Source organism: Pseudopodoces humilis, chromosome 3 (genome assembly GCF_049639895.1).
Source record: "Pseudopodoces humilis isolate 2021_Gansu_Grassland_sample_001 chromosome 3, ASM4963989v1, whole genome shotgun sequence".
Lineage (NCBI taxonomy): Eukaryota > Metazoa > Chordata > Aves > Passeriformes > Paridae > Pseudopodoces > Pseudopodoces humilis.
This window is the reverse complement of record NC_142202.1, coordinates 104201616-104227666: the sequence shown is the minus strand read 5'-3', so window position 1 is coordinate 104227666 and position 26051 is coordinate 104201616.

Here is a 26051-nt window from a genome sequence, read left to right as displayed (position 1 = left end):
TTCATAAAAATTGATAAGAAAACTCTTGGTGCTTAGTATTTTCATTTATATCTCTTTGTGCCTCATCTTCATTTCCTCAGTACTTCCATCTTTCTTTCCATCTTTCTTTCCTCTTGATACCAGTCGGAGAAAAAGAGGCTTGGGAGAGGGGAAAGTGGATTTTCACACATTTACATAAATTATAGCCATGAGTAACTGTTTGTCTGACCAAAATTAATTAGACCATAAAATCCCTCCAGGGTGGTCCCATCACTGAGGGCAGAAATCTCCAGCTCACCTGGAGAATCTGTCTGAGGAAGATATCCAGCCCAGATGTGCCATGGTGAGGCGTGGTTTTCTCTGTTAAGATCAGTTGAAGGTGTATATTGGCACCTCCTTTAGTCTGCATATATCTAATTACAACCAGATGTGTTGTTTAAAGCCCAGAACCTCAATATGTGTTGGTGACAATGGTAGAAATGTATTGCTCAAAGATTATAAGTACTATATCTTGTTGCAACTGAGTAGCCTAGCTCACTGGTGAAGTTTTATCTTTTAATAGATATGGACAAAACCCCTAAATGTTCTTAGATTCTTTTCCCCCCTTATTTTTAAAAAAATATATTTTCTGCCTCTTTATCAATGCTCCTGTGATGGTCTCACCAGCATTTTATGAGCTTTTCTTCCATGTACTCTTGTTTATATCTCAAAAGATCACATTTTTTTTCCCCATTATTTTTTTTCCTATTGTCAGGGAAAAAAAATTACATCTTCTATGCCTTAGATGCTTTAATCATATTAAAATAATACAATCTGCAAGATGAAGACCTTCATCTTGGATTCATTCCACCTCACTTTAGGCACCAGACCAACTTGCCTAGGGGTTCTTACTCCTCAGCTCCCTATAGAGGCAATGAGCGTGTCTGTCTGCATCTGTTGGTTATAGATGAAAAATAGGCTCCAATTTAGATATCTCACTTTAATGTTCAAATGATGTAAGGAGATGCAGGAGAATCGTCTATAATCCTAGTTTCCATGAAAAAAACACAGCCTTTCGGGCAGGATGTACTAAGCTTTCCTAGAAACTCAGCAACATCTCATTTCTTTACCTTCCCTGTAAACTAATGTGACCCACTAGTATATTCACACGTCCAAGTGTATTTGGCATGTGAGAAAAGAAGAGAAAATGTATTTTAAAACCAGATTTTAACAAAAAAGAACAAACTCTTTTATAAAGTTTGGACATTTCTTTTGAAGATCAGCTTGAAGCAATAAGGGAGGGTAGGGAGGGTAGGGAGGGGAAATCACTGAGATGAATTGGAGCAGTACAGTACTGCAGGAGCACAGCACAGGTTTTGGCTATTTGTACCAAAGAAAGTCCAATATGTCACCTAGCAGAATGCTGTAATGAAACCGGTAAAATGAAATTTAAAAATGAAAGAGAAAATGCCAATCTGCTTGTCATTAAATCTCTTTCTGAGCTATAATCCATCCTTGACTTTTCCTTTGTTATATTTTTCCTTTTGTGGATACAAGCCAGAAAAAACATCGTTGTGCAGGCTGAAAAGGAGCATAAAAAATAGTACTCATGTGTTCTTGGGTGAGGTGCATGAGAGGTGGCAGAACAGGGCTTCATTTGGAAGAATTCCTGCATCCAGAGTCTGACTTCACATTGTGTGTGCAGGACTTGGTTTCTACAGTGCCATTCTTTTCATGGGAGTTGGCAGAATCTGAAACCAGTTCTGGGCCATCGCCCCAGTTGTACAAAACACTGGAAATACTGGTGGTTTAACACTGGCTTACAGAACACTTGTGATACCTGCTTTCTTTTTAAGTCTGAGAGACAAAAGTAACAGGAAGTTTGCAATATGGCTCTAATAATGAGACTTGTCATTTCTGCTTCCATGTTTGACATGTTCCAGGTACGTGACATGGATTAGACTTTTGAAGGTAACAGGCTTATTTTGGAGACTCAGCTGGAACTGGGGTTTGAGGCAAAGTCCTCAAATTCCTGCACACAAAGTTTAATGTGTTCTTTAGTTTCTTCACCCATAAAATGAAGCTGATAGCGCTTCCTTCAGAGAGAACTGAAGAGCTCATCTGTACAATCATGCTGGAAATCAATGGCAAATTTAAGAATTTTGGTTTGGCTGCATATGTTGCACTTTCACAGCTCAGCAATGTGCAGTGCTATGTCCATGAGCCATGGTGCTAGGTAAAATCTGATGGAATCAAATGTGCTTTTATCCTGAGGGCCTCAGAAATGCTTGCAGAAGATTTGCCATTAAAGTGGAAGCAGTTTTCCTTCTGCAGATCATAAAAGCCCTTGAGAAACTTCACCATTTTCAGTGTGTAATTCAGGATTCTTATGATATTTAATTTCTTAGAATCTGCTGTATCCAGTAAAGTTACATAAGGTCTTGAATTTGGGCTTTCCTTGGATATGTCTACACTAGTAAAACAAACCATGCCAGGAATGTTCCCTGAACACAAGAACTTTATCATTTATAGTGGTCATCAGAGCAGTCTGGGACAGGCTTTCAGCCCATGCCTACCAGCACTATCCTGAGCAGTGCCCAGGAATGCTGGGATTTAAGACAGGATTATTCCCAGCAGACAGTTTGCTTGTAGCCATCCTGATGTGAAGGGCAGAAGATTTGGATAAGATGGACGTGGAACAGCCCATGCCAGTTGGCTCCTGAGCTAGAACACAGCCCAGGGTTCATTTAATGTATAAAACGTTACAGGTGTAGTCTGAAGGTCTGGGATCTTGCATGTTGTGCAAGTATCATAAAACTTCATTGAAACTAATATATTTTCTGACATACTATCACTTAACCCTTCAGTTTCTTAAACCCTGTTTAAATCACATCTGTGTTTCTTCCTCTCTCTCTATTCATATATATATGTAAGTATATATAAATATAAAAATCATAGAATTATGGAATGATTTGGGTTGGAAGAGACCTCAAAGATCATCTGTCCTTAAACTCTTCCAGGGATGGGGCAGCCACAGCTTCTCTGGGCAATCTGTTCCAGTGCCTCACCACCCCTACAGTAAAGAATTTCTTCCTAGTATCTAATCCAAACCTGCCCTGGATCTTTCAGTTTGAAACCATTCCCCCTTGTCCTATCACTAAGTGCCATTGCAAAAAGTCCCTCTTTAGCTCCTTTGTAATCACTTTGTAGACACTGAAAGATGTTCTAGGGTCTACCCAGGGCCTTCTCTGAACAGCCCAAACTCTCTTGGCCTTAGGAGACATGCTCCAGCTATTATGTGTGTGTGTATATATATATGCTTTATTTTTTCCTAACTGAAAAATAAATGCTTGAGCTAATAGACTTTCCCTTTTAGATAGAGCCACAGATTTATATGGACCAATAATTGACTAATTTTCTGTGAGGCTATATCAATATCTAGAAGCTATTTGGTTTGGAGTCTATGGGGTCAATTTCCTCCATGTATGCATGAAGGGTTGTCAGCAACAAAAGAAAGTCAGATAAAAGAATCAGGTTCCCCATAAAATTTGCAAATATATGCTCAAGATTCCAATTTAGAAAACCAGGGTGAAAAAAAAAAAATCAGCATCTGTGCCTCTCCCAACCAATGTTCTCCATCACAAAGTACTGTCTGATACATAAAATGAAGAAATTGAAACTCTTTGCTCCTAGCTAATCAAATTAATTTCTTTGAAAATAGTAATGAACTTCTTTTTTAGCCTTTTACACACATGCCTTTTGGGTTAGTGTTGTTTTCATGCCTCCATCCTTCCTGCTTTCCCCCAGAGCACTTTGCAGCACCCTGGAAGGACTTCCAGGGACACCATTATTGCTCCTTTCATTACCACTCTCCTCCACACATGGGTCAGCATCAGTGACATAAATAGTCCCCAGGGGAGCAGTGACAGGGGACAGAGGTCACAAACAAGTGGACATGGTTGTTTTATCCTCCAACACATGACACAGGGCTGCAGACCTGCAACAGACTTACAGCTCAAACTCACCTGTGACAGATTATCCAGATGTGGGAGCTTAGTGGCAGAACGATGGCCTGAAATGAGAGCAGTGTAGGGATAAAACAGCTGAGTCTTTGAGTACCCTTGGTTTTTGGGGTGCTTATGTTACCTGTACCTCCATCTGCTTTTCCTCTTCATGGCTGCTATCATCACATTAATGCCTTTTTACTTCATTATCTCTTCATTCAAGCCCCAGGAGTTTTATTTGCACTAGGTATTTTACAGTTTTAATCTTAGCTCAGGCAAGAAGCTTTCCTGCGTGTTTTCCTACTGAGTTTTTGCTGAGGGCATGAGGGATTCAGCCTGCACACAGACAGAGCATGCATTTCCTCTCTGTTATGGTTCTGCTGTTACCAACACAAATTTGTCTCATCCCCCAACTGCCTTGCTTTCACTGCAGTGCTCCCAATTCCCTTGACATGACTTTGCTTCAAGGAAAGTTCCTTATATAGGGATATAGGGGCTCAACTCATGGGTATTTAACAATAGGACTTCCTTTTCTTCTGTTGTCTCTCCATATTTGTTAAAACATACAGTATTATTTCCCTCCATAAATAAACAGCCTTTCCTCCCAGTTCCTTTTCAGTAATAGCCCTCCAGTGTGAGTTAAGATTGAAAAGGCAGATTGACCATCCTGCTGTCCTGCAGCTAAATCATGGTTGATGCACACGCCCCATAAGCCACAGATGTTTGTTCTTCTAAAATAGATTGATATCAGAGTTGTCTTTTTTATTTTTTCTATTATAATAACTATTGTTAATAAAACATTGGTATGACTGGAAGAATACGACAGGAAAAACAATCCACCTCTCCAAACTTCAGATGTGCTGGTTTGCGCACATACCTATTTTGTTAGCAAATGGAAATATCCACAAGGAGCTAATTTTTGTTTTTTTTTGTTTTACTTTCAACTCTTTCCCTCTTACTAATCAGATGAAGTTGGAAAAACCTGGACCAGGACTATTCATCCTATAAACCCCACCTCATGCCAGTGTGACAGACCCTCCTGGCTCACATATGAGCTTTCAAGTGCTGTGTGTGGGTAGAGAATGTGGCTGCATCCTACAGTGTGGCATGGGGAGGAGTGAAGCCCTCTGCACTCTGCTGTGAAGCAACACACAGAGCTTCTGCTTTTACCTATGAAATGTGTTAGACAATCAGTGTGAATAATCTGGGTGATTAAGCAGAAAATTTTATTATTAATCAGTAGAGGGAAAAGCTTCCAGTTAGTCTTGGGGGGAGGCTTGGTTTGTTGTAGCTCTGTGTTATATCCCTGGTTTAGATTTCACAGGGTTATCATGTGCCTTTGCTAGCACATAACTACTTGCTCCTCAATGTTTAATAATGGGCTAGACAAGTATGGTACTTTTAGTTTAAAAGACTGTGCAAAACTTAAACTTAATTGCAAAGATATCCTAACTCCTTTATTGTCCCATCACCACGGCATTTGACGTTGCTGGGAAACTGTCAGGATTTCCCAGCTTGTTGCCATCTCTGCAGCTTGGTGGAAAAGTTACTGGAATGAGATCAGAACATGAACAGATCCTCCAATAACCTCATTTTCCTTGGAAACTGGGACAAAAATCAGTGTGGGTTCACTATTTTGATCTGGAAGTTAAGGAGAAGGAGCATTAGCTTTCTCTGTGCAGTTTGGCACAGACTTCCTGGCCTGCTGGGATTCCTTCCCTGAGCTCTTTTAGCAGGGTTTCTGAACTGTTGCTTCTGTCTGAGATTTTTCTCACCTGCACCCAAAGCTGGTTGGTTTAGCTCGATTCACTTGGCTGGCATGAATGGGTCGTGTGGTCACAAATAAGCTGTCCCTGCCTCAAGGCGCTTGCTTTAAGCTTGTGTTAAGAGAAAAGTAAACACAATCCTTACCTGCTTCTGTCCTCCTTTTATTCAAAATCAGGGACTATTTTCTCTTGCACTTACACTTAGCTCTGCATTTAAGAGCTGAAATAGTTCTGCTGACTGCACTCAGTTACTCATATGGTTGAAGTTATGCTCGTGCCCAGGAGCCTCGCTGATTTGTGGCCTAAGGTCACATCTATTAAAGCACATAACACAACACTAAAACCTCTCCTACTTATCCAAGCCCTGTTAATCTAAACTACTTTCATGTCTCTGTTCCATTTGGCTAATCAAGGCTTTAGTAGAGTTGCTCTGTAAGGATAAATACTAAAATCGGTTGAAGTCTGCCCTCGACAAAGTGCTTCTGGCTCCCACAGCCTTTAATGAGAGCCCCAAGTGTGGATCTGAGGTTGGAATTTGGCTCTAATGAAAAGTAAATTTTTCAAGTCTTCTGTGAAGTGCTCCACAAAATGCAGGGTTTCAGTTTTTATACCCACACATCACATTGTACTTACAGTTACCTTTGGCTGAACAATTCTTGGAATTTCTTGCTATCACATCCAAAAAAATGACACATTGAATTGCATATCAGCTGCATACATAAGAAAAGATTGTTCTGTAGGACAACACATTGAAAATGCTGCTTGGATTATCCCTCATGTCTCAATTGCAATTTATCTTTATTTTTCTCAAACTCTTCTTTTGCTTGGTATTTTAGTAACCTTGGCAAGGTGAGCATGTCTAACTTTCTACATCTTCCCTTTGCTGTGGAAAAAAGGAATGACAACCAATTGTTTGAGAAAAATAGTTTTCTTGTCAAGGAATGATTTTTCATTGATGGTGAAAGTTTGATAGATACTTATAGATAGTATAAAATATATTTCTCTTGAACTATGAGAAAACAATAAAAGAAATGCTCAGTCTGCTGATTTACAAACAAGATGTGTTCAGATGTGGGACTATGCTGAGAAGATGCTGACAATGAGAAAAAAATCTTGTACTTGTGGTTCAAAAGCACCTTTGTGTATTAAGTAGCCAAATATATTTTCAGTAGTCATATTTTGAGATCTGCAGGAGCCGAAACAGCAGTAACAGACAGGGCCTCCCTCATGCAAAGCCATTTCTTAGAAAATAAATTAAGAGAATTGTCTAGGATGAATGGAGTGAATTCCTCCCTGGACAGATTTATCTCTTCACATGGACAATCAGAAGGGAGATCAGTGGCTAGTTCAGACTAGGCACTTAATTTTGAAGGGTTTAAAATTAATGGGGTAAATCACATCCAGGGTTTCTGGCTTTGTGCTGGAGCTGGTTTCTAAGAGCTGAGAGTCTTCAACACCTGAAGGAGAAACACTCAGGGAGTTATTGCTCTTGAAATCAGGGTTAGGTGTTTCTCAAAGGTGTCAAGTCACTTAAACCAGCCTTCAGGCTGCCCAGCCTGGGGAAATATGTGGCCATAGATACCTAAATCTCGGGAATTGTTTCAGTCCTCATACAGCTGTTATGCCAGAGACCTTCTCTGATGCTGCTCCCCAGCCTGGCATGTCCCCATTCAGACCAGTACCCCTCTGGCTGGAGCATGGACCTAAAGGAGTGGTTCTATAGGATCAATGCCTGTCCAGCCCCTACCCCAGCAAGGTGGGAGGTCCTGAAGTGTTTGCTGTGTTCTGACTCACCTTTGGGAGAAGGATGAGTCCACATTTGCTGCAGTTTCTCCAGCACCAGGCACTTTTTGGAGAAGTGGGTAACTATTTGGAAGTTTTGAATGAAGGGTCAGTGAGCCATGTCCCTGTCTCCATCTCTTCCTCATGTAGGAGCAGGTGCATGGAAACCCACTGTAGCCTGAGATCCATGGATGGAGCTAAGTGCCAACAGTGCATGGATGAGTAATTCTGAAGCTCCAGAGAAAACTCATTATTTCTGCTAAAGCTCATTTCCTAACTTTTTCTGAGTGAGGAGTCTGTTTTTTAGGTCCAGTGGGTGTTGCTGTTAAGAGTGTATAGTTTAGCTGCAAGACTAAAAAGTTTTTGTAAATTGTACCTAATATTTTCAAGGATTCAGACAAGATATGATTACTACCACATTTTGGCACTTGGTCGCTGCTGAGGCTTTTAAAAATTGAAATAATTGAAAGAATGACATTTAGTCTCAGTCTTTTTGTGTTTAAATTGCTCTGCTAGTTTCTCAGTGAGATAGTATTTCTTGTCTCAGTAGGAGTATGCCTTAATCACATGATATGATCTGATTTTTCAGTAAGAATTATTTTTCAGATCTGACTTTTTCTATGAGTCCCAGGTCCCAGAGGGATTTAAGCTTCTAATTTTAAATGCAAGCTAAGTGTATAAGTACTTCTGGTAATCTGGGCAAGAGTCAATATTTAGTTGGTTTTGTGGCAAGCTCCCTTTAGATCACAAGCATTCAGGGAGAATATTTTCTTGTTTTAATGGATATTTTATAGGAGAAGCATTTTATTACTGGGAAAAGTTTCCTATCTAACACAGATTTTGGGTTAGAATCAAATAAAGTTTAACAATGTGTATTCATTTTTGACACTTAAATCACACATTCATCCTTTTTCAGTGAAGGTAAAATTTATTAATGCTTTTAATGTACAGGTTCTTTGGTCTTTGGAAAGAGAGTAAAACAATAATTTTATAGATTTATTTTTTGTCTTCAATACTAGCACAACCTTCCTCCCCTTCCAAATTCTTCCTGTCATCATAGCAATTCAGTGCTGGTGATTTAGTGAATTGGATTGAGGGAGACAAGCAATCCAGTGTGTCGAATTTGAACTCTGACCTTCCCCTTGCATTGTTGCACAACTTCTTAGTTTTACTAATCAAAAAGCATTCGTCCTCCTCCTCTTTTCTCAAATGAGCAAAAATTTGAAATATAGAGGGACAAGGAGGTTTTGGAAATGATCAGGAAAAGACACCTGTACATTTTTCTGGTTTGGCTCTATGTTAAGCATTTCTTATGGATCTGAAATCTGATATTATTTGCATTGTTCTTCAAATATCAAGATAGGACTGAATTCCTTAAGATTCCTATTATGCTTAAACACTGGAACATGTCCAAGCACATGAGTTTTCATATGCTGTCTTCATCAATACTTGAGCTCTTGACATATGAATCATGGTAAATTGAGATAGACAAGACATCAAGTGCATTTTAGCTCTACAGCAGCTAAATTCACAGGGACTTCCAGTACACTTGTACATGTTGTGAAGGACCACGATGCTCATGCTTGAGCTGTGGCATGTTCAGTGCTGGCTGCTATTCCATGAGGTCATGCAGTGGGAAAAAGTACAAAAATAACAAACTCGTTAGTCTGCTAATTGCAGGCTTGTTAAATGATATTCCATTTCTGATGTTTCTTTTTCCTCTCCATTACTCTGATAAATGACTACTCAAAACAAATGCAAAAAACTCTCCTGTAAGAAAAGAATAAAAATCACATTGCATCTGAAGAATCTTTTACTAGATTTTCTAATACAAACTGTGTGTTGAATATGTAGCTACAGAACTGAAAACACCACTTCTATATCCCATTGGATTTATTAATTCAAATCACATCCAACTTTTGAGAAAATCACCAACTTATTTGTGACTTAGGAGTGCTTTCAATGTGGGTTTTTCTAATTGAAAATTCTGTTTCCTATGTTCATCTAGAACAAGAATTGCCTGTGTAGTTAGGACCTTTCCCTTCTCTGTGCTTTGTGATAGAAACCTGAATTTCAGTGGAAAGTTTCCCATGAATTTTGAGGACCTCTGTATAGACCCAAAACATTAGGAACTCTCAAACCTCTGCTTTCAGTGGAAGAAGATAATTTTGTTTTAGTATTTCATGAGGAGGGGTTTTGTGAAATTTTTGTTCTCTCTTTGCCTCAGAACAATTTGTAAAAGGATTTTGATTGCACTTATTGAGCAACATTTATTATTATTTGATATGGACATCATGTAGAATAAGAAAATTTTGTGTTAGTCTATTTCAGTCATTGTTTCATTATTACTGTATTTCAAAAAAGCACCCCCCAGGAACACTGCTGAGTATTCAGGGAGCTTCTCAGCCAGACCAGCTGGAACTCAGGTAGAATTCATACAGATAAATCCCCACAGAAATTGCCCACAGTTATGTTGGATAAAATTTGGAGCATCCTCTGTGGTACATTTTCTACAGTGGATGGGAAAATGCCTCCTTCCCACACTGAGCAGACAGCTCTGCCACACACACCCTGACTGTGGGCATCCTGCTAAATGCCATTTCATTGAAAGCCAGGATTTCTCAGGTCTACCCTGGGATGCATTCCCTTTTAAGGGTGATGAATCACTGGAACAGGTTTCCTGGAGAAGTTATGGATGCCTCATCCCTGGAAGGCCTTTCCTGCAGAATGGACTTTGTTTTGGAGTACAAGTCACACCCTTAGCAATTTTCCTTTCAAAAAGCACTTTATTATGTTGCTAAAACAAAGTAGAAGAATTTAATAATAAAAAAAAAAATGGCCCTAGCTCTCTGTTGTGAAATTTTTTACTCCCTGATGTGGTCTCTGAGCAGACCAGTGCAAGATCTCATTGCAAATCACGTAGGTTGCACTTCATGTGACTCATTGATGTCATTCTGAAATATAAGAAGAAAGATCTGCAGGTTGGTATTTGCTGTGCAACTTTGAATAAGAAAAAAGATTACTTTTTGAAATGCAGGCAAGTGGCATTGTGGGAAGGCCTAACACTGAGCAATTGAAAATAAAAATAAGGGAGAGCTCCAGAACTGACCAGAGTAACTGCAAAGAGCCCAGCCAGCAGCCTCTCTCCAGCTATGCTGTTCAAACATGTCTGCAGTTTAATGAGACTTTTACCCCTTGTAACTTTATCATTCCATGAAAAATTAATCACAGATTAAATTCATCAGTTTGACAAGGAAGGATACCATTTATGGACAGGAAATATATATATATATTAATATTATCTGGTGACAAAGTTTTCTATTACTTTTGCAATTGCAACTGTCTACTTTGAAGCTGTGGTGCCCATGGCTTTCATAACCCCGTAAGCTTCATTGATTTCAAGTCAATTAATTATTTCTTCAAAAGTTTTTAACTATAATAAAATTGTGCCTGTGAGGAAGGAGAATCATGCCCTCACATCCAGCTTTATTCACCTGGACTTTCTCATTCATATCTCATGGTGGGAGGACTTACTTAGCTTTAGTGTCCACCCCATTTACTATCGGTGGTGCCTGAGCGAGTGGACAGCCTGTCCCTTTCCCACATGGATATGGTGTGATGAGAGGAATCCTTCACACTATGAGCAGAGAACAAATGGATTGAGGAGGGAACATATTGAAAGCTGTACTCTGCTTTAAATGAGGAACAACACCATTTCAACCATGAAGATTAGGTCTAATCTACCATCTTTTTTCTTTATAAATTAAAATGGTGGTTTTCTGCCTTCCCTTTTCTTTGCCATGGGCATATGCAAGAAGCTTTGATGATTAACTAAAGTATTCTTAACAGTTTACTTTTCATTAGAACCCCTTCATCTCTCAATTATTCATTTTAACTAGCTTCTGTCTACTTTTTTATGTAGTTCCTCATGTTATTTATATTTTAAAGACCCTTCATTAGGCTTTTTGCACAGGGTGTATAAGACTTTATATCCTTGCTTAACCAAACTGGCCTTTGTTGCCCTTTTCTGTGTTTAGATTATAACCAGGATGAATTTCACTTGTGGTCTCTCCAGCTGTTTTCTAAGTAGCTCCCACTTTTCTGCAGCAGATTTCCTTCACATTAGAAGATTCCAATCCAAATTCCATTGGGTATTTTGCCTTCTCTTTAAATCAGCTTCCCTTCATGTTTCTTTTCCACGGGTACTAGCTAGTATGAGTCCTACAAATGCAGTGTTATAATTAGAACTATGTGAACACAGTACTTCCATTTCTCAGAGGTTCCTGCAAACATTTGCTTTGGGTTTCATCCATATGAGCTCCCATTCCCTAGTAATTTTGACTTTGAATTTCATATGTGAACAAACCAAACATCACTGAGGTCAAACTCAGCTCCATGGAATCAATGTTAGGAAGCCCTGAAAAAAAACCCCAACAGAACAACCCCCAAAAAAACCCATGATATTTTACATTTTTTGGGGGAGAATCCACAGAGCTTAAATGCTGACATCAGTAGCTACCTGCCCATACTGAAACTTTAAACCTAGAAAATCAGCACTTGACTTTTCAGATATAAACATTGAAGGGGTTATATATATATAATATTTCTATCATGTATATATAATAATATTTATATTATATATATAAATCATGAGCCCCTGTCCTACAGGGATTCATGGCTGGTTGTTTCAGCCTGGAGCTCAGCACCTGGGTGCACCTTCCTGTCTCGACAGGCTGGATGAGAGCTCCCTCTCCTGTTTCCATCTGGATCAGGCTGTGCCCTTGTGACCCCCACATCTGGCCAGATGGGCTTTCCTGGTGTCAGACCCAACTCAGTGCGCTTGTTTTCCAGGTTGCATCTGGGCCAGCCTCCAGTTACCCGCCTTTCACAAGAAAAACCGATTCCACTCTCTTATTTTTGTGTTGTTTTTATGTTTGTCACCAGTTAAATAGTAAACTCTGTTCAGTGAGACAACCCAAACTGCCTAAAACCAAACTGTGCAGTATTTCTTGAAAAGGTCTTTCAGTGTAAAATAGGAACATTGGAAGATCTTATTTTCCCATTTTATTTAGGTGTTTCTGCTTTATTTTCAAAAGAGAAATTGTAACTTTAAACTAATTAACTTATTTATTATTTTATACCTCTTTGTAGGATGAAAGAATGAAAATAGACATAGAAAGGAGAATAAGAATATTTGCACTGAAATAACTAAAAAATTGTGCAATGCTCTGTCTTAAGAGAGGTGGTCATTTTGCTATGGTCCTTCACTTTAATAGTTACATGTGCATTGAAATTCTTACTTGTCGAAATTGATTTAAAATATGTGAATGCCTTTTCCAGTATTCCTTGAGTCTATTCCTTGGATCTATTCCCAAATCTAGTCATTGAATCACGAAACTGTTCTCTTTTTTTGTGAAGCATCCGAGCCGTAAAGGACACAAAAATTGCACCATTAATCTTACAATTATCAGTCTCTTATTCTTACTGTGTGGACAAGCCTACAGATGGAATGTCATCTCCTCACTCCTGAGTTTGGCAATTGCTGTGAGTTACTGCCCAGGCACCCAACATAGTTTGTGGTCACTGTGTGTTGGATCTGGAACTGCTTAAAAAGGTTGGAATCGATTTAAAGCTTCATTTTGGTTGCTTTAGGAAGAGGGTAGCAAAAGGGCAGGAGAGCTTTAATTTATCTAGTGAGTATTGTTGACATTTTTTGTGTTAACAATGTTAGGAAGTTGCTGACAGTTTGTTTTCTTTATTTTTTCTTGTTTTGCTTAGAATTCTTCAATGGGAACGGAGTTTTTCATGCAGAATGAAAGCAAATTGCGAGTCACAACACATATAAGAGAAGGTGGAATTTTCCTTTCCAGACGTGGCATTTGCTGGAAACCATAAAAATGAAATAACAAATTACAGAATGGAGATAATAGCATTTTAGAAAGCCACATGAAATTAGAACAGTTGAAGGCAAATTCTTTGCAGCCGCTAGCGCCAAATTATGGATAAAAAGCCAAGAGGATTCTTCAAGATCTCTTTCTTAATTAATTTAACATTTTCCTTGTTGGCCTGCAGATCTGCCAGTATGAATAGCATGTGTCTTCCCCATGGGCTGCAGCTGTCTGGTTTGCTCAGCTTTGGAAGCCGTGGGATGGTTTTCCTGCCTGGGACAGGTTGGGATGGGGAGGGAGGCAGGGGCGGTGGGAGCCCACTGGAGGGCAACCGAGCTCCGTCTGTGTGACCCCTGCTTCTGCCTGACCCTTTGGAAAGGGTTTTCATCTGAACTCTAATAACAGTTTACATTTCCACGTCCGTATTAGAGCTGGGGTTTCATAAAGCCAGGCCAGCACTATATGTTTTTGCTCTCCCAAATATTACATCGTCTATTTATACTGTGTGTTTTTGTAGCCCATGATGTAATATGACAAAATTTCAGCCATGTGCATCACACATGCAAGTCCGAGCACAGCTGGGTTGTGTAGCATGGCTGAGGTAATGTCAAGAAATTTCATATTATATTTAAAATGACACCTGTAAAAATAATCTTCAATTTGTAATTTAAATACTGTAATACTCAATTACGTGAACTGACAGGAAGTGTCCCAGCGGTTTTGGAAAATAACATTCTTTTATCCATCAAACCTTTGATGCATTTTTGAACAGCCTTAATGGAAGTTCAGATCATGACCTTCTGCTTTGAGAGAACACAGTCAGGGAGGAATAAAATCTTCTCCTGCAGCAAGGTGAAGTCTTCTCTCTGCATACATTTTCTCTTTCTTGGAATGAAATGTCAGCTGTACTCATTTCATCATTATCCAAGCGCAAGGAGAGCTCAAAACTGTAAACCTGGCCTAATTTCTAGTTGTGTGTCTTGCTTACTGCAGCACATGCATGTCATCTGTAAATATATATCCTGCTTTACTCCTAATGAGAGGCTTTGAAGGCTTTCCTGCAGTCTGCCTCAGTAGCAATCGAGTCTATTAATGTGGGAGTGAGGTTTGTGACTTGGCCATTGAAAAAGCTCAGGAGTCTTCCACATGCAGGAACAAGTTTCGGAAATCTACTGAGCTGCTTCTTAATTATGTCTCCTTTCCTTATTTGAGGGTGGGGGAGTTCTGGGAGAACAAGATGTAGGCTTTGTGCAAGTAGGTTATGAATGTGATAGCTCTGGGACTTCCCCCACTGTAAATTACACCTTCTTCCCTAATTCTGTGGCATTTCCCTTATCCAAGAGCTGTTTCTTAAGCCTCTCGTGAGCTTTAATAGCCACCCCCCCCAACTTGTATCTGTTATTGGCTTCTGTAAAATCTAAGAGATTTCTCTTATGTCCTTTTCCATCATGTACTTTTGAAATACTGAATGTGACTTCCAGAGAGTTGTGCTTTGTGCCACTTAAATAAACTCTGTTCTTTCCATTCAACTCTGGTAACCTGATACTGCACAATAAATGCTAATAAGTTTCCTGCAGAGTAGTGCTCTTAAGACAGCTTATTTTTCATCCCTCCTTTCATGTTGTTCCCTTATTGATGACTCAGTCCATACCACAAGAGTTCTTAAAGAAGATAAAATGTAAATAACAGTGGAAGATGCTGGTCTGATAAAGCACTCAGAAGGACACAGGAAATGCTTCATAAAGAACATTTTTTCTGCACCCGAAGTTGCCCCTTTTAAGTTGCAGTTACTGCCTATTACTCTTTGTAGGCCATTAAGGACAAAATGTTGCATTAAATAATTAACAACAGCAAATTGATGCTTTGGTCTACTGCAAATCAAGGACATATGCCTTTACTGGCCTTCTTGTAGGCTGGACAAGCTGTAGGCTGGGTTCTATTGATAAAAAGCTTTGCTAATTATATTCTTTGTGGGTGAAACTCACCTGCAGTGCTGCATCAGGAGAAGGCCTGAATACCCCTGTGAATATACACATGGGGAATCAGGAGCAAAAAGGGTGGGAGGGCTTTGTCTGACAGGGAGAAACTCTGTCAAGTGTGAAACAAGTGTGCAGTAACTCCCTGCCATGGCTGCACGTGCAGGAGGCATCAAACCTTCGCATCCCCTTGCCCTGTCTGGAGAAGGGTGGCCTCTGACTGAGGGCATCCGAGGGCACCCTTGCCCATAGCTCAAGCCTTCTCCTTTCCTCTCCTACAGCTCCCACCTGCTGAGTTTCCTTCCTTGGACATTGCTCTGGGGTAAGGGGAGCCCCTGCACTCTTGTGGGCAGGTCCCAGGAAGATCATCCCCCTGCATGTTGTGTGGAGCAGCCCACGGAGAGGGAGAAGGAGCTGACCTGTGTGGAGGGAGAGGTGGGTGCAGGAGAGGGAGGGCTGCTCTCTGGGGCAGGCAGCAGTGCCAGCCGGGGTCTGCAGGAAACACTGAGGTGTTTGCTGCTGTTACTGCAGGAGGCTGAGCTTGGCAGTGCTGGGGCCATGCCCAGGGAGGAGACAGAGCTCACGGGCAGAACACAGACACTGCCTGCCCTGAAGAGCTCCCCACACTGATGCTTTAAGGCAAAGAACAACACAGCTGAGTGCTTTATAATGCTCGGCGAGGAAGGAGAGCACATCTTTCCCTGCTGCCTCACATGACAGACAAAAGGAAGGAAGTGCTCTGCTCTTAAAAGTTTGTTTCAGTCTCATGTTTTGAAAGAGCAGGTCACTTCAAAGTCCCACCATAAAATTACCACATGGCATTTGCTTGTTACAAATGTGCAAGGGAAATTATTGGTGCTTCTGCCTTGTTTCTATGATCTAAATGCATGTTTGTGCCAAATTACTTATTTTATTTTTAAACAGACTTGTTCCGTTGTCTCTCACCCTTCCAATGCTTCTTACATTGAATATCATCTTGGGATGTCAGCCCTTGGGGTAGGAGAACACATGTGCCTGCACTGCTCTGCTCATCTGTTTGTTCAGATGTAAAAGGACCTCAGTGTCCATGACAAAACCCAGGGAGGGCAACTGTCAGGTTCCATGTGGTGCAAACGTGGTTTTTTGTTGAAGCAGGCTAAATCCAGTGGCTGATATTGTGCAGCTTTCCTAACAGTTGTTTGCCACAAAGCAGTTCAGGATAGGGGCCCTTAATGTGCTGTTTCCAGAGCTGATGGCCTGGCAAGATTGTTGGTTTGTCCTGCTGCACATCTCAGACTACAGACTTTTACCCATATGCTGCATTAGTAACTATTTTTAGACAGTTTTTGAATCCTCAGTCACTTCAACCATTGGGCACCTCTCATTAGAGCTGAGAGGAGCAGGATTCAGTTATTTTGTCTGCTGTTGTCACTTAAAATGTGACTCATCTTGTCAAAATTCAGGTGTCTAGTCCAAGTCAGTTATTCAGATTTTGTCTATAGTCAATGCAGAGCTATCTGCAGCTCCAAAGAGCATTTTTCCCAGTTGTTGAGACCAATTTCCCAGTTGTAGGATGGGTTGGAACATGATAATTTATCTCATTTTATTTTAGAGGGAGGTTAAACAACAAGCTTGGATGAGATTGCTATACTTTTACAGCACTAGGGTGGTATGACCTCTGCATTTAAACCCTCACTCAGAGTGCTTTCTGTGAACACTGGATAATAATAAAACCTCTGAAGGGATCTTCCTACTAGGTTAATGGAGCATGGTCTCAATCACAGCCTTAAAAATGCTTCCTTATAGAAACAGTAACTGATCTCAGTGGGGTTATTCCTGATTTATGCCAGTGTAAGAGAAGGACTGGTTCTCAGGTTTCCTATTGCATTCAAGCTAGCTAATTTTTCACATTCATACCAATTTGGGGCTGAGTGCTTTACTTATTTGTATGACGTTTACATTTATTTTTAACCAGTACTTGTTAAAAATAAACTTTTCATCAGTGAACAGTCCAGGGTGGACAGATGACTCACATGTGCTCGTGGGAGTGGGATGAATCAGCAACACCGTTTGATTCATAGTGCAGTTTTTCGTGTAGCAGCTGTGTCTGGAGGGACTGGCCATGCTCCACTTTTCGGCGTGTTGCAGTCTTGTCCCCAGCATGGCTGGCTTCCTCTGGCCAGTGTCAGAGCCAGGGTGCTGACTGCATTCTGAGGTGCAGAGGAACCTGTGTCAAGCCAGCACTGGATGTGTTTTCAGCTCTCCCTGGTATCAGTTCATGCTTCCCACAGCCAGTTGACTTGTTCTGGCAGTGCTGTCTCTGCACAATGCCAGCCCCAGCCCTGGGGCAGGCGGCTGAAGGTCTGAGGGCTCAGCTTCTGGGCTGTGCTTCTGTCTTTGGTGTGGCTGGGACATCAGCTGGGCTGACCTTTGCTACTGCCCCTGTGTGTCACCTGAGGTTGGCTATGCCCGAGTGCACTGGAGACTGACTTCCTACCTCCATGCATTTCCCAGGCATTTCCAGGAGATTAAGCCCTCCAAAACACGATTGGCCATGATCACAGAGTTATTATTGTACCCTTAAAGTTATATTGAGTCTACAGATATACATATTTATGCCTTTCTGCTAACCCAGCTATATGTTTTCAGGCCTTAAAGCTGCAAGACATTTTTTATATTTGTTATTGAGAGCAGATGTGCCCAATTCCAATCATATTCTACTGAAGAATGTCAGGGTTGTGAGAGGTCGAATGGTGAATGCCTTTCAATCTCAATTATTATTTCCTCCACTCAATTGCCACAGCAGGGAGACTACAGTTGTTAATAGAGACCTTAAAAATATTCAAGTATTTTACAGATCAAAACCTCTCTTGTGCTCATTCTTTTGCCTCTTTCTAGTCCTGAAAACTACTGTTCTGTGCTGCTACTTCATCTTGGGACTGGAGCTGGTTCCTTGTCCAGATACTCCTACTAGTGGCACTGAGGACATGCTAACCTGCTTTAGAGTGTCATCAAACCCAGAAACCAACCCCTTTTGGGGACATGTGGCCACACATGCTGCCATCTGTCCTGCAGATGCATGGCCTTTCTGACAGGGCTTTGTCTTACCTGTTGGCTTGTGTCCACCTCTGCCTTTTCCCAAAAGGAGCACTCCCAGGGGCCTTAAATCAAAGGTGCCCAAACCAGTTGCGAAATACTGTAAAATGTTCATTTCTTTCTGAACTGAATCTGGCAGTGAATGCCACTGAATGTGGCAGTGACCAAAGTGGACAGGAAAAATGCTGGAAAGAGAAGGGCCCAGGAACCAGATCTGTGCATAAACCCAGCTCAGGAATGCAGCCTCAGTTTCTTCTGCTGTCCTCAGGAATGGTTAAGGGATGCATTCAGATTTCTTGCAGGCTCCATGGAAACCATGCTGAAAACCAGAAAAGTCCAATTTTAGACCTATGACAGGTTCTTCCCTTTCCTTCTGGGGCCTTGGAAGGAAGATTATGGAAGAAGATGTGATTAATGCCCTCTCTCTGGGAGGAAGAAAACATGATTGTGCATTCTTTCCTAGTCCCGTCCATCATCCTCAGTGATGCTCATGGGGAAGCTTATTTCTCCACAGGCAACATTTGCAGAAATAATTTACAAAAAAATAGGAGTGACTTTAAATTAAAAAAACAACATAATTTTGCAATTATCTGCAGTGATTTAACGTTTATTGATTTTCTCAGTCAGGATATTTTTTTTCCTCTCTTTTCAGAGCAGCTATTTAATATGACTGTTCAGTTTTTCCTGTGGTATTTTTTTTGCACTGAAAATGTGTGGTGGGTTAACTGTAGCTATGTTGTCAAGGCAGAGACCTGAAGGGTAAATGGGAGATTTTAAAGAACGTATGAACTTTGTTACCGCTTTTTATCCTTTTTCAGTCAGGCCCCCATCTCTGCTGTGTGTTGCAAATGATGAATATTTCTTTCATTGATTTCCCGACTTTCTAACTAAAATACAAACCGGGCACAGAACAAAGCTCAAAAACATCTTCAGTTTGGAAAGGAGATGTAAATAAATGCAATATCCTGGCTCAGAATTCTTGTCATGTTAAAGAGCACTGACAGTCCTGAGGACAGGGCTACCCATGGACTTTCTGCCTTGGGTTTTAGGGCAGGCCTGCTTATGTTCTTTCCAAATCAGCTGCTTTTAGAGGACTGCTAGAAAGCACCACTGTTGAGAAGTGATGCCAAATCCAAAGTAATCAAATTCAGCATCTGACACTTCATCCTTCCTCCAAATATTAAAGTCCTGTACTGTGCTGTTCTCACCATGCAAGGAGCCTTTACCTGAAAACACTGTGAGCTCACACAGTGCTGGCAGGATGGTGAATGTCATCTTTGCTTTGGAAAGACAATAGCTTGGGAAGGGACTTGGAGAAGTGCTACCCACCCCTTAGGTTTATTCAGAAAGTAAGCTAGTGGTAAGCAGAGGAAGTGTCTGCATTGAGGATTCAGCATCATCTCACTGCAGGCTGGGGCAGACTTTTCATCACTTACGATGTTGGAAGCTGGTTTCATTTTCACTAATTAAAATTAAGACATGCTCAGTGAGTTTAACACCTGGAAAGCCTTGGGACTAGTAAGGTTTCTCTGTCTGCTTGAGACAATGAGCAGGACTGCCAGCTCCTCCCAGGCACCTCCAGGGATGCTGAGGAAGCCCCCAAGGCTGCATTTGTAGTAGTGGTTGAGAGGGGTCACAGCTACTGAGAGATGGACTCCTCTCTACAGCCAACATCCCTCCTTCTGCTGCCACAAGCATTGCCAGCCCCATTTGCCACACAGCTATAGGGAATTTGGGATGTCTGCGACTGGATGTGAGCAGCCTCAGCAAAGCAAAGGCTTTGGCAGCAGTGTTTTACTCTAAATTGCTCATTGAGCAACGCATTTAGTATATGTGTGCTTAGATCTCTTTTGTATCTGACAGCAGTGACAACCCAGCTTCACCTCACAGATGAGGTGGCCATGAGTAGATCACAAAGCAGGAGGAGCTCTGATGGAGCAGGAATGGGGCACCGAGCTCCATCCTAAGTGTGGGGTTTAAAAGCCTGTTCCCACCTCTCAGGGTAGGTTGATAGCAAAGCTCTCACCACACAGCTGCTTTCTTTGATAGATGAAGGACTATCCAGGGAGCAATCTGAGATTTACATTAGGCTCTCACACAAATCTGGGGAGTCATTTCAATTGGAGCAAAACTGAAGATTAAATATTGTAGTTCATTGAAGGTGCTCTGAGTGGCAGTGAAAAAAGCCAGAATACAGTTACCTAAATCTCACAATGAAATATAGAGAACAATGTTTAATTAACCTTTTCTGATACCTCAGGAAAAGTCAAGATGGATGTGTTTGCTCTGCCAGCCTTTGGGGAACCTATAGGTCAGTTGTTCCTTTCTTAGTGTGAAGTGCACTGAGACATCAGGGATGTGTCTTTATACATTAATTTGTGGGGGGGCTGTAAAATATTCAGGGAAATGCCAGCATGCAGCTGTGGTTTCAGTAAGGTTTTCTCATCTCCACGAGATGCATGCTCAGTATGGGGCAATTTGTAACTGGGGTATTTGATTCATACTTTCAAGTAAAACATCAGAGAGCAGGACATGTTCATTGGTGAAAATATACAGATTTTATTTCAAGGAAAATCTTCAAAATTTTTGTCACAAAGCTGGGGGATTGTCCACTTGAAAACCATACCGGTGCTTCACACCTCTAGTTTCCCTCAGGGCAGGCTATCTGCCCCAGGCTTACCTGCCTCTGTGAGGCATCTACAGCATCCTATGGGGTCTGGTGGCAGCAGGAGCTCTTTGGGATGATAGAGGCCCATTGAGTGGTTTGGCAGGCAGAGAGCAGCAGTGTTAGGGAGTCAGAGTTCCATACTTTTACTGAAGTTTTATCCTCAAAGGCTCCTCAGTGTTAAAGCGATGGCTACCCAGCACAGGAGCCAGGGAAAGCTTTGGTGGTGGTGTCAGGAGAGCCCTGCATGGGAGCTCCATAATGCATGGGTTAACTTCAAGGCAGCATCGCTACCCCATTGATCAGAATTAGTTTCTTTTGTGCACTCTGTGTGTGTTGATGGATAGATTCCATATTTTCTCTCTCCAAAGTAAAAGTCTACTTTTGAAGGTTGCTTAGAGCTACTGCTGGCCTCAGCAGGCCCCAGCAAGGTGAAAGGTCCTTGTTTCCCCAGAGGACTGACACATTATGATGGCTTCATTTGATTAAAAGGGGATGTTGATCATTATGTTATGACCCAAATTTCTTTTTTTTGGCAATCATTCAAAGTGTTCCCAGATGCCCATAAGGCTGTTGTTACCTGCAAATAAAATATATCTTTATAACAAGGACATTAATGTTAATGAACAATATCAAAATGTGCCATGTGCCTTTCCCTGGCCTTTTTTTGCATTCTGATGGATTGAATGATGGAAGGGAAACATATGCTTTCCAGATTGAACCCAAAGAGTTCACTAATTCAGAGTCCATGCTCCTTCAAGCTGCAGCCAAAAGAGAATAAATTGGATAGTATTTGTCATCCACTTGGGATTAATTATTGAATTTTAGTGGTAAGTAGCTGCTCCAGTGAAGGTTACCAGTTTGTTCTTTAAGTTTTAGTTAGACCATTGAAGGAACTAGGAGGGGTAACTGGCTAAACACAATTAACTTGGATATTTCTGTACAGTGTAAACCGGGAAACAAAAAAGGAGGTCAAATGTTCAGCTCATTAAATAGAATGTATGTATTCACTTTTGTTGAGGATTAGCTCAATTGTATTAGGAATAGGTACGCCCTCCAGGTTAGCATTAAAGACCATTGACAGGGCAACAGGAAAAGTCTTTGGCTTTTTATAGTTAGTGCCATAGTTGACCTGGAGCTGGTACTGTCTTGGAAAAAATGAGCATTGTTCCCTGAAGGACTCATGTCAGCCTTGAGCTTTGGACTTTTAAGAAAGGAATCTTCCATCTGTCAGTGCTACAGAGTTAGGACACTTGTCCCCAGGGTCTCCTTTGATTATGTGATGAAGTTTTAAGGAAACTAGCTGATGACTGTGATAGGGACAGAGCTGGATCTGAGCTTGAAAATCAGGCAGATTTTTGTTTCATTAAACACACATCTTGGCAGGAAGTTGAAAAGGTAAGGTCAAGAGAGGAGGGTTGTGCCAGGGGTTATGGTAAAAAGGTGATGGATTAAAAATATAGTCTGATTTAGATATTTTTGAGATGAAATGAAAAATGAACACTTGAAAAATGAGTTAATTAATCACCATGTCTTAGCTATTCATAGAGCCTTTCCAGTGATCCACAAGGTAGCTTTTCATGTTTTCTGTGGTCAAGAGCTGCAGAACATTATACTCCTTTGCTTATTTTATTGCATTCTAGTTTTTGGTCCTTCAGGAATATTATTGTAGGAACATATGAGGTCAACTGAGACACTGTGGAGGGTGCTAAGTTTCCAATTTTTTAGTAGTTGTATCTGCTTTACCATCTTTCTTGAAGCAGCACTGTTCTTTGGCCTGGACTTTCTGATTTTCTGCATGCTCTTTCCATCCACAGAGTAGGATTTGTGTACGTAAAGTTTGTTTTTAGGATAGACTCAACTGGAATTTCTGTCCCCAGCTGGTACTAAAGAGTTTCTCTAAGGGAATGTAGGGACCCAAGCCTGCCCCAGGTCTTTCACTCAGCTTCAGACCATGTGTAGGGAACTTAGGTCCATGGAGCCAGACTCAGCCTTATTCCAAGGAGTGCCCTGAATGGTAGTGTTCTCAGCACTAACTGATTTATGCTTTATGCCACAAATTTAACTCAATGCCCTTCCCCTCCCCCCCTTTTTAGACCCTGTGACCTGATGTTCTTGGCATTTATATTGTAGCTGCCTCTACACTTCAGCCAGCTCTGCTCTGGTAATTGCACTGAAACCAGAAAAATGCAGGCTTCAGCTTCTGCTTGATTTTGGTTCCTCATGATAACATGAGAGCTTTACTTAAAGTAAAGCCTGAAGGGGAACAGGGACTTTTGTTCTGCCAGATGTGTAGGCAATGGTGGGATGTTTTGTGTCACGTCTTTGTGTGCAGTGACAAGAAATTATTAAACACTGCTATTCTTTTAACCTTGTGTCTTACCTTAATACCTTACTCCTGACTGGCTTGTTTAGCCAACTGGTACTGCAAATGCCCCATCACAACCCTGCCCACCTTCCTGTCTGAAGCTCCAAATCAATGCCCATGGACAAAATGGTCCATTGGGGTGGAGGAGGAAAAGGCTTCCAGTGCAGCACCCTTCTGCTCAGTCAGCTCTGCCTTGTGTAGCACCACTGCTCCCAGATTTGTGTCCTGGCTGCCCAGCTGCTCCTTGCTCTCCAAACCCAGTCTGAGGCACTGAGAAGAATGTTAGTCAAAACATCGTTTGGGTTTTCTTTCCAGATTTCATATATGATCAGTGAGTGCTGTTTACATCTTTTTTGTCTCATTTCAAGATGAACGACTCAGCAACTCTATCTGAGATCCTGAAGGTTCATCATGAGAATATGAATTCAGCAGTATTTGCTTGAGGGATCATGCATCTTTGGGAAATGTAAAATAATCCCACAGTCATGCTGCCCTGCAAAGGAAACTTCCCAAGCTGCAGACAGAACTTTGATTTGAAGCACTGACATTTTTTAATTTTGGCCAAATGGCAGGTGAACAAAGTTTGCCATCTCCACAAAAAAATGACACTTAGAGTAGATCTGTTGAAGCCTGAAAGCTGTTTCTTTTCTACAAATTTAACGTTTAAAATAAAGGTTCCCTAGATGCAGTTGCAGCCAGGAAGGAAACAAATACAGAAAACTCCCCTTCATCTTACTCTTGTGATGCTAACTTCAGGTTTAATTTTCTGTCCCTCACTAGCTGTGGTCTAGAAAGCATGAAGTTTGTAATCACATCTTTGTTAACAGCTCAGTGAATATAATCAAACCATCTATTTTATTCTGCACTTGCCTTCTTCTATTTTCATTTCCTGATAAATGACATGAGGTGAATAAGATACTATGCAGTAAGCACTGCGCTTTCAGGACAATTTGTCAGAAATGGTCTTGTTTGCCTGCCCTACTTCCTACAACACTTATTCACAGAGAAATGATGTGGTTGCTACTAGTGCAGATGTGTTCACAATCTGTCTGGCCAGATGCATCTGCAGCTTCAGAGAACTCCTTCCAGCAGATCATTGCCTGTGCTGAGGAGTGGAGAAGAGCACAGTTTTAGATATTGTTTGTGTCTCTCGTTCTCCAGACCAAAATGGTAGTGTCAGCCACTGATAATTTCCTCCTTCTTCCCCATCCCCTGGAGTTATTTATCATAGCATGCAACTAGAAATACCATCAGATTAATTATCTCTGTGAATTGCTTGATCTGCTTGATCTGTGCAGTGTGGCTGCCACAGAAGGGAGGTGAACTTTTTTCCTATTTTAATAACATATTGGGGAGGAAAAATGCCTACACTGATTCCTGATTCCTAGAGTATAATGCCAGTCTTTATTGCCATTGTATTATGGAACAGAATGTGAGACAGAATTTGATATTTGGAGTATCAAATATAGCAAGTAAGTTTTCCCTCTGAAGATCAGATGGATTATTCAATATTTAGCCATCCTTCCACAATTATCCAGTGATCGGTCCCAAACCTGAATGACTAGTTCCTCATTCACAGACATGGATCTAAATTTTCTGTTCAGGGTTCAGACATGTTTTGGTTTGTCACAAAGAGTCAGACTGCTACTGCTACAGCTGTGTGCCTATTGCACATCAGTTTTGGAGAGTTTATATGCTCTAACAGTCAATACTGGTGTTATTGTGTACTGTGTGGTTTAGCATTTATCATGTGTGCCAATCAATTCTCATGGTCATGTTTACAGGGCTGATGTCTTTAGGGGTTTATATAACTTCTGTGTGTGACCCAGAGGTGTGATGTTAATAAGGACTTCTTGCAGTAGAGTGTGATGAGGAGTCTGATGAGTTTCTGAGTTCCCAAGCACTGATCATCAGTTCAAGGACCAACCTTTTTCTTATGATCACTGCTCTACAGCCAAATCAGTTGCCCAAGTTCATCTCAATGGAAAATAAAAATGGACCATTGAGCATGGCACTGAGTCTTTCTCATCACATTACATGGATACAGAAAATAATTCATTTTTATGGTGAATTATTTTGCCAAGCTGTGCATACCCTCTTTGTCCATCAAGACTCACTTCAGGGAGGAATGTGCTGGCTTAAATGCCAGCTCCACCAGCCAGTGCTGAGGTGCTACCTACTGCCTCTGACTGAACTGTGCTAGCAGCACCCATGGACTACATTGCATTTGCTCAGGAGAGGAGTGAAATTTGTTGTTTCCTACCCTTGTAATTCAGTTTTGTTCCTACACCAGAAAAATTTCTGGAGCAAGAATCAGGAATTTGGTCTTGGATTTATTAGATAGAAATGATCAATATTGATAATAACCTGTTTCTTGAGGAATATTTAACAGAGAAACTACATTGAACATGACTGAAAGGCTACAAGTTGGAAGCTATATTTCTAATTGTTACAGATGAAGGTAAAAGGGTTGCCAGGGAGAACAAAACTGGATTCTAATAGCAAATATTTCATTGGTTTTTTAGGCCTCATTGCCAAAGATAAATCTGGGGGTTTTTAGGAGTAAATT